Genomic DNA, 9,003 nt, shown 5'->3' with positions numbered 1-9,003 from the left:
AAATAAGCCTTACCTTCTTCCTGCTTACGCATATTTTATTAAACCAGCCGTGGTGAGTCGGATCTCTGCTTATTTTTAACGCCTATCTTTTTCTCCGTGTGTGTGTGTGTGTGTGTGTGTGTGTTCAGGCGGTCACAGCAGCTTCCAGGCTTTTCAGGCTGCTGCTCGGTCATTCAGCATCATTACCAAACCATACCTCGCCTCTCTTTCTACACAAACAAAAGCTTTTATACAAACTGATGTCAGCTGAAACAAACTCCGTTCTTTAACAACCGAGTTGTTCTGGAGATATTTCAATTTGTGTGTTGGGAAGCTTGTAGGTGTGAGGGAAAGTGGGTCAGTCAGCTTGCCCTGGTTACTGCTCGGTTGAACCGATAAATCATTTTGTTAAGTTGTAGACATAGTTGTTCCTCGATCTCCTCGCAGTTGTCTTTTTAATTCAGAACCCTAACGATGTTTATTTGGGCTTGTTCATGATCAGCTTCAACACGGGAGTGACTTCACTACAATACTACAAAGTAAAATATGTAAATAAAATGCACAAATGGGTCAATTTAAAAGATGAGTATTATTACATCAAATTTTAATTATAAAAATTAATTTTTCAAATTGACTTGACAATAAATTGAATTTAAATGCTAGAAGTTTACTTGAGGTAGCCTCTTGGATGTAATTTTCCGCTACCTAAGTTTTTTCCTAACATTTTTGCTCGGAGCAGTTTAATTTTTATAAATGAATGTGATTATTAATCATGATCTATTTAAGTGAACTGGATTTTTTTATCGCCCACTATGGCAGAACCACAACCCTGACCAGTTTCACGACCGAAAGAGCAGATTTAATGAAACTGTTAGAAATGATTCATTGAAGAACAACTGTTAGGGAACGTTTGGTCAAAGTTTATGAATGCTTTTAACTTTATGGCTGAGAATGTTAACTCTGCCCATGAACCATGTGTTTGGGTTAGCGCTGAGCTGGATGAGGACGCCTCAGAGTCTGAGCTTGGCTGAACTAATAAAGTATAAAGTAAGTTTCACACACGTACTGTGGCAGATTCTCTTCCTGTATTTCTGTGTAGCATGTCCTGAAAATCTGTCCTTGCAAACCTGTTAAAAACCTTCTCCTGCTGGTGAGTGTGGCTCCTTTAAGTGAGATCAAGGGTGAATATCTCCAACAACTATTACACACTCCTTTTTGGAGTTACCTTGATTTATGATGGTCACCACTGTTGTGGAAAAAAGGAGATCTCCACACAGGCCAAGGTGTCGTTCATCAGATTTATTTACAAAGCTTTGGAGAGCAGTGCAGTATCCACAGAACATTAAATGTAATTACAAGATTACACTCTTATCAGTGCTCTCATCCGTCTGAAACCCTGACCTGCTCTCACTCCCTGAACCAGACACGTTTGTTTTATAGAACAACCTCCAGCCCAGCTTTCAGCGCCTCCCCTCCATGTCCGAGCCGTCATTGAAAGGTCCGCCGCAGACAGGAAGGAGTGAATCTGAGTCAAGGGCTCTGCTCGAAGACACATCACCATATCACATCAATATCACATCAATATCATATCAATATATCAATCAACCCTTGAGGATATCAAAACAACCAGTTCTTTCTGTTCCTCACTGACTGGTCACAGTAAGAGTGACTACATGGGACAGTTCACATCATAGTGTATCAGCAGCAGAGATATCGAGCATGACGAGTGCAAATAACACAAATTACCTTGACGACCACAGCTAATTGCTCTTAGCAAACATTAAATTATTGAGCTGAAACTTGGTGTGGTAGTAGTTAAGAGTCATCCCCATCACATACTTTGAGCATTAACAGATCACTTGGGCGGCTGTGGCTGAGTGGTTAGAGCAGTTGTCCTCCTATGGGAGAGTTGGGGGTTTGATTCCACCAGCAGTCACATGCTGAAGTGTCCCTGGGCAAGACACTGAACCCCTTGATGCATCCGATGTGTGTCCCATCTGTGTATGAATGTGATAAAGCTCTGATTAATCTCTGCAGATTCAGATTATTCTTTGTATAGATCTAGTAGAGTGCTGTATGAATGGGTATATGAGGGTTGTAGTGCAAACAGCTTTGAGTTTCTTGATTAGATAGAAAATCACTATATAAGTACAGTCCATTTACCATTTACTTGTGATTTTTGTTTAAAACTTTAGCGTGTAAAGCAGCACGTGATATGCATTTTATCCAGGATTGCTAGTTTTACCTGCATTTGCCACAACTGCTATTCAGAGAGCATGCACGGTATTTTAGCTTTTTACACTTAACATGTAAATATCATGAAAATATATTAAAAAATCTGAAGTAGAAAAAATAAATGAAACCTGGAAAATGAGAAGTATGAAGAACTGATGCAGAGGTGGTAAAGCTTTTCTCTCAGAAAGTCATGAGGAGAGCAACAGAGTGAATGGGAATACTGGGCCACAAAGTATTTATGTCAGATCAAAGCTAATCCACGTCTTTGGGAAAAGGATTCAGTAAAACCCCAAACTCTCTCCCCTTCCCTCAAGAGGAGGTCTCTGCCTTTGTCTCCTTCTGTTCATCCATCTCACTCCTTTGTAGGACCAGTAGGACTTCTGTGCACCCTTTCTTAACTTTGACTTGGTGCAAAGAAACTAGGTCAACCATGGAGTGCAAAGCGAGGAGGCGGAAGAACCAACGGTCTGGTCTCCTGACTCGGTCGAAGAGGGAGGGTGTTTCCTCCAGGGAGCTGCTGTTGAATTGCAGTTGCTGAAAGCAACAGAAGGAGACGTACCTGAGCTGCAACACAGAGCACTGATAATCACACATACTGTATATTGACTTGGCAAATGAAAATCCACTCAAACTCGCTGTGTGCTGGAGTGAAATGTGGCAGTTTCAGGATATTTTTAGGTTATTTTGTACCAAAGTATGACAGAACTAAATAAAAAATATAAAATCTTCAAGTTCTCTCATTTTAATGCAAGCTTTACTCAGTTTGAGATTTCCTTTAGCTGATGAATTGCTTGATGAAATAAATGCTTGGATGCAGTTTGACTTCAAAGTCAAAGATCTTTTACTATGAGCTTTGGGGAAATGGTCATGGATAATAACGGCTTACATTTTGCAGATGCAGTAGCTCCTTGAACAGCTTCATTTGGAAGAAATAAAAGTTAATTCTGACAGGGTTAGAGGTGTGACATTTACCAAAGACCCAAATCTTTTGAATGGCTTCAGAACAAACGATGGGAACTGAATCACAGTCAGTTGTGATTTTCTTCTTCTTCTCAAGTTTCAGGCAGATGCAGAAACACACACACTCCTTTGATATTCTACTGACACAAAGATCAGGTGGATTAGCGTAGTAGTTTTTAATGATGGAACATGTGCTCAAGAGGGGAACAGTGCACACTTGACACGCACATGTACAGGACAGCATAGACACAGCAGTTTGTACGACCTCACCAATACCTATGGCCATAGTACGCCACTGGCTGTACCAGTGATGGTTCTTTTAAACAAATCTTGAAAGAAACTGATCCACAAGAACCAGCTCCCTTCAAAGAGCCGTGTATCCCACCCTTAAGCAGGATGGACAACCTCATGGCTTGTACAAGCAGGACAAGTTTCATGCAGTTCATGCAAACTATGTAGAAACTTTTTTCACATTACACAGTTATTCCAGCAGAAATATTAAGATAATTCCACATCAGATATGCTACAGCTAGCTGCTGCCTATATCTGCTCTTAACTAACAAAAAAACTTATATAAAAATAACTGTGTAATGTAAAAATGACAAAGAATTATGAAGTGTTTGCATGAGCATCCTCCAGACTTTTGAGACTGGAGTTGTTTTAAGGTAGCAGCAATCCATTTTGGTTCTTGGCTAATTTGGACCATCAACATAAAAACATAGCCAAAGTGTCTCAGCCTCCATTAGTTTGTTAAAACGGATGCCGGCAGGATCTTGTGTATGGACTAGGGATGGGGCCGATCCAATACCGTATCGGTATCAGGTTCCGATACCAGCATAATTTACGTATAGGATTTTTCTTATCCAACCTGCAGAGATTTCTGATCCATGATGCATGTCTGTGTCTGTTGAAACGTCTCCACATGTGATTCCCTGTCAGCTGCTCTGCACGTTGGCTTCAAACTATTGAATGGATTTCCTGAACGGACGTGTGTCTCATGAACCCAAGAGTAATAAGACCCGCCTCACATTCAGGAAATCCATTTCGTAGTTTGCAGCCAGCTGCAATGTGAGTGAGTAGTACTGTGGCTAACGGCTAACCAACTTTTCATCTAAACATGTCCGCTGTGTGGAAGTATTTTACACTAGAAACACCACAAAGCAAGACAGCAACGTGCAATGTCTGCAGAGCCGCTGTATCAAGAGGAGGAAGCTCCGTTTAGACCTACAATACAACAAATTTAATCAAAAATAGCACCACATTGAACCGCAGTAGAGTTAGTTTTACGTTGGACATTCGAGCTCCGTGGCTTCAGCGGCGTGTTCTTCTCGTTCAATCCAAAGCAAGCGGTCTGATTTCAGCCAGCTGCGCTCAGTCTGTCCGTCTCGGAGGAGGGGCAGACTGAGCACAGCTGGCTGAAATCAGACTGCCTGCTTCGGACAGAACGAGAAGAACACACCGCTGAAGCCACGGAGCTCGAATGTTTACCAAGAAGTTGCTAAACATTGTAATTAATGACCAAACGCTATCAGTTGTAGAAAATGAAGGATGTTGCAGCTTGATACTTGCAGCTAAGATATAGTTTACCCTCTAGGAGATATCTATCAGTACAACAGGAGACAATTAAAAAAAACATATGAATTGGAAATTACAAGAAAATTATATATATTTAAAAAAAACAAAACAGAAACAAAATCGGCTACATTATAAAGTGATGTAAAATACTAAAAACAGGAACATGTCTGTGTTGTTTTATGCCATGAACTTAGCAGGTGTTTAAAGCCATTTAATCACTTTAATATCCACTTTAAAGCTAGGAATAAAAAAAACATGTTTTGTGTTAGCAGGATTTAATTCTAACTTTAAAATTTATCCAACATTAATAAAACTTACCTCAAGTTGCCTTTTTGGACAGGCATGCATATATTTGTTCAAACTGTACTTGAGAGGAGATTATTACAGCCTCATATAAAATCAATAACGACGATGATATCGGAACGGTATCGTATCGGCCGATATCCAGATTTGGGTATCGGGATTGGATCGGAAGTAAAAAAAAAAAAAAAAAAAGTGGATCTGTGCATCCCTATGGACGCTGCTACATTTTATTCTTTGATCCCCAGTCTGCACATTGTGATCCGGGGCTATGATGTGACAAAAAATGTAGGTATTTTAGGCATCAAATAAGTAATTAAGTAAAGTAAAATGAATACTTGAACATACAGCAGGAAGGTAGGAACTACATGGTCAACACTTAGCAAAACGTTAACCTGAAATGTTTAATTTTTATTTAGGTAATTGTCCCATTCAGGTACACGAATTTAAACTTATACTGCAGCCAGCCTACATACACAGCTCGTTGTTTTTTGTTTCAAGTTCCACGTGTTAGAAGTTTAATCTTGCTGGAGGCCCGGTCTGCTCTACTCTGAATTATAAACTAGTTCTGACCAGATCAGATCAGTCACAACTGATCACGAGTGATCCCAGGGTCAACACCCGATAAGGGGTCATTTTTGTTTTGCTTGTTTCCAACACTTAGATTTGCATATTACCCTATTATCCACCATCAGCAACAGATAAAACCAGTGAGGTCACACATAGTCGCCTCACTGGTACACTGATAGGCTGTGCTCGCCCTGGATGTGAAGGCGGAGCCAAGGGCCAACGTAAGCTGGGGCGTTCTTTTGCATGGAGCCTCCGCTTCCAGGTTACGACGGGTCACCTGTAATTTTCCTGCCTTATCGACATACAAGGGTAAAAAGACTTTACCTTTCTTGGTTTTATTAAGTTTGTGTGAGTTTCCTCTCCACCTGGGAACAAAAAGTACTGGAAGGGCGCCGTGGTCAGACGACTGACAAAATTGTGCTGAAACCCGGGATCAAACCAGGGACTTTTAGATTGTATCACATGTCTAGTCATCCATCCATTTTTGCTACATGGTTTTCCATCCAGGTTCAGCAGTCATTGTGCAGGAGGCTGGATTCACCTTGGACAGACTGTAAGTCCATCACAAACCCACAAAGACTAAGCAGAAAGACAAACGTTCACACTTTCACCTTATTAAAAATAAGCTACTAATTTACAACATCCATGTGTTTTAGTCTGAGTACAAGAAACTCCACACATGCAACAACGGCCCCAATGGGAGGCGAACCTGTGACCTTTTTTGTTGTGATCTTAGCCATTGCGCCACTGTCCTGCCCACCCTAGTTTCTAGTTAATATATCAGCAGTTCAGGTTAATCGTTAGTTTATGAATCCAATCTGGATTAAACTCTAATTCGCTAAACGGAGGTCATTCAAAGACAATAAGACATTAATTGTTCTTGTCCATTTTGCTGAAATTTACTTAAAATAAATCATAATCTGTGCTTTATTAACAAGGCTGCCATAAGAAATGTGTGTGTTCTTACATACGGAAAAACAGTTTTCTCTTAAATGTGATTATAATTTATCTAAATGGATTAAAACGAAGAGCAGTGAGTAAACTGCTCCCAGCTCGATGGACATGAATTTATTCTTATCTGTCTGTGCCACATAGGTGACCCCACAGGACATGCTGAGCAAATGTAATTGCTCATGGTCTTATTTTTGATGCACGCTCTAGCAGGACAATCAGTGGTCACCTTTTTTTATTTCTGTCACTGATTTTCTCTCCACCCCTTCCCTCCATCCCTCCATCCCTCCCTCATTCTGCCCAAAGGGACAGCAGCTCAGTTGAGACGGCAGCGCAGAGAAAGAGAATCCTAGTTGTTTTTTCTTCTCAGCAGTTTTCACATTTGACAATTTAGGCAAAAAATAAAATGTACTGTAAAGTCGGCAGGGCCCTGTTTGGTATTCATTGTTGCCACAGTTATATTTTGACAGGGCTTAATCATCTGTAAAAGCAAACTATCACATCTTCCGCATGGACTAACACAGTAGATGTGATTATGCAAGAAGAAGAGGAAGAAAATATTTATGGACTCTGGCCTGAAGCAGATAGAAGAATCATCCACACCTAACGTAGAATAAAATTCCCATAAACTCGTCTCTGCTGCAGTCAGCGACCAGCTGAAATGAATGGAGTGAGTTTTACTTGAGAAATTATTCACCAAGCTGCCGTCCCGATGTTAAGTGCACGTCAAACAAAATCTGTCCAGAAAGGGTTTGCTATTGTTTTATAATGATGTAGTCTGATAATTATTCATTTAAGTGAAGTAATTTGATCGGCAAACGTTCAGTTTCTGGTACAGGATTCACTTTGGGACATAATTGAAGTAGGTGCTGAAACATTAAGCATGCATTTTCCATTCATGCAAACTACGGGCGTTTCAGGTAAAAAGAGATTTTTTCCATGACTTTACTTTGTTAGAGACTGTGAAGTGGCACAGTTAGTAGAGATGCTGCCTCTCAGCGAGAAGGTTGCCGGATCAAATACCAGCTGGGGGGCCTTTCTGGGTGGAGTTTGCATGTTCTCTCCGTGCATGCGTGGGTTTTCTCCGAGTTCTCCGGTTTCCTCCCACAGACCAAAAACATGCATGTTAGGCTGATTGGTAACTCTAAATTGTCTCTAGGTGTGAGTGAGAAAATGAATGGTTGTTTGTCTCGTTTGTGTGTCTCTGTGATGGACTGGAGACATGTCCAGGGTGTCCCCCGCCTCTCGCACAGTGATTGCTGGATATGGACAGCAGTGACCCGAAAGGGAAGAAGTGGGTAAAAGATGATGGATGGATGGATGGATGGATGGTTTCTGACAAAACCTTGTAAGCTCAGACTGTTTGTTTTGTCCCACATAAAAAATTGCAAAGCTGTAAAATACAAAAGAAAACAAACTACTTGGCATACTATACAAGTACAAAGTAACATGTATTTATATAAAACTACACATTACAGTGCATTGCCATATTAGCACTACAAATAGTTTGCACCTGTACAACTAGTAACAATAAGATAAATCTTAATATAATTCACCAGCACTTCTTCTTTCCTTTTAGACAGAAAGTAGTTTGAACAAAAAAACTTGGTCATTTGTGACATTAAAATATTTTAAATATTGTTCCTTCCACAAATATTCTCTTTGTTACATTTAGACATGACCTTTTAAGGGTGTATCTTTTTGTTTTTTCTGCTCAGCTACTGTAATTGCAAGCAAACATACATTTAAAATGAGAAAATAACCAGTTATTTGTCTGAAACTGGTCACTTGAAAAAATCAGTCATGTCTGTGCGAATTTAACCAGTTGTCAAGGAGGAAAACTAATTTTACAACTGATCATTTTAAAGCAAAAATGCTCTTTTAAATATACAAGTTTCATTAAATGTATTTATTTAAGTCAAGCAGTTATTGTGATATATAATAGATATAAAAAATAATAAATATGTATAGTCTAATAAGTCTGAGTCAGGTCCTCTGGACAGATTCTTCTTGTTGAAACGTTTCCTCTTTTATCCAGAAGACTTCTTCAGTCTGAGGAGCTGAAACAAACGGTCATAAGCAGCACCTTCTCATCTCCAGGCCAGAGGTCACTCTTTCAGCGATGAAGATGTGCACATCCTTGATGGAGAGGAACGTTAGTTTGAGAGAGGAGTAAAGAAATGCATCTTTGTGAAGAGAGCCCATTCATGAAAGTCTTTTGGATTCAAAGACAAAACATTTGAACGAAGAAGAATCCATCCAGAGGACCTGACTAAATATTGTTAGATTTATCTACTTGGATTGCTGAGGACATCAGGACAAATCTGTGTAGTGTGTTGGAGCTGTTTTACCTGTAAGACTGGTACATTTGGTTCAGGTTCATGGGTGTCATAACAATTATATGTGAGGGGGACGTGCTCCCTGCACATTTAA

This window comes from Nematolebias whitei, chromosome 20 (assembly GCF_014905685.2).
Source record: "Nematolebias whitei isolate Nwh7 chromosome 20, NemWhi1, whole genome shotgun sequence".
NCBI classification, from domain to species: domain Eukaryota; kingdom Metazoa; phylum Chordata; class Actinopteri; order Cyprinodontiformes; family Rivulidae; genus Nematolebias; species Nematolebias whitei.
This window is presented reverse-complemented; position numbering follows the sequence as displayed.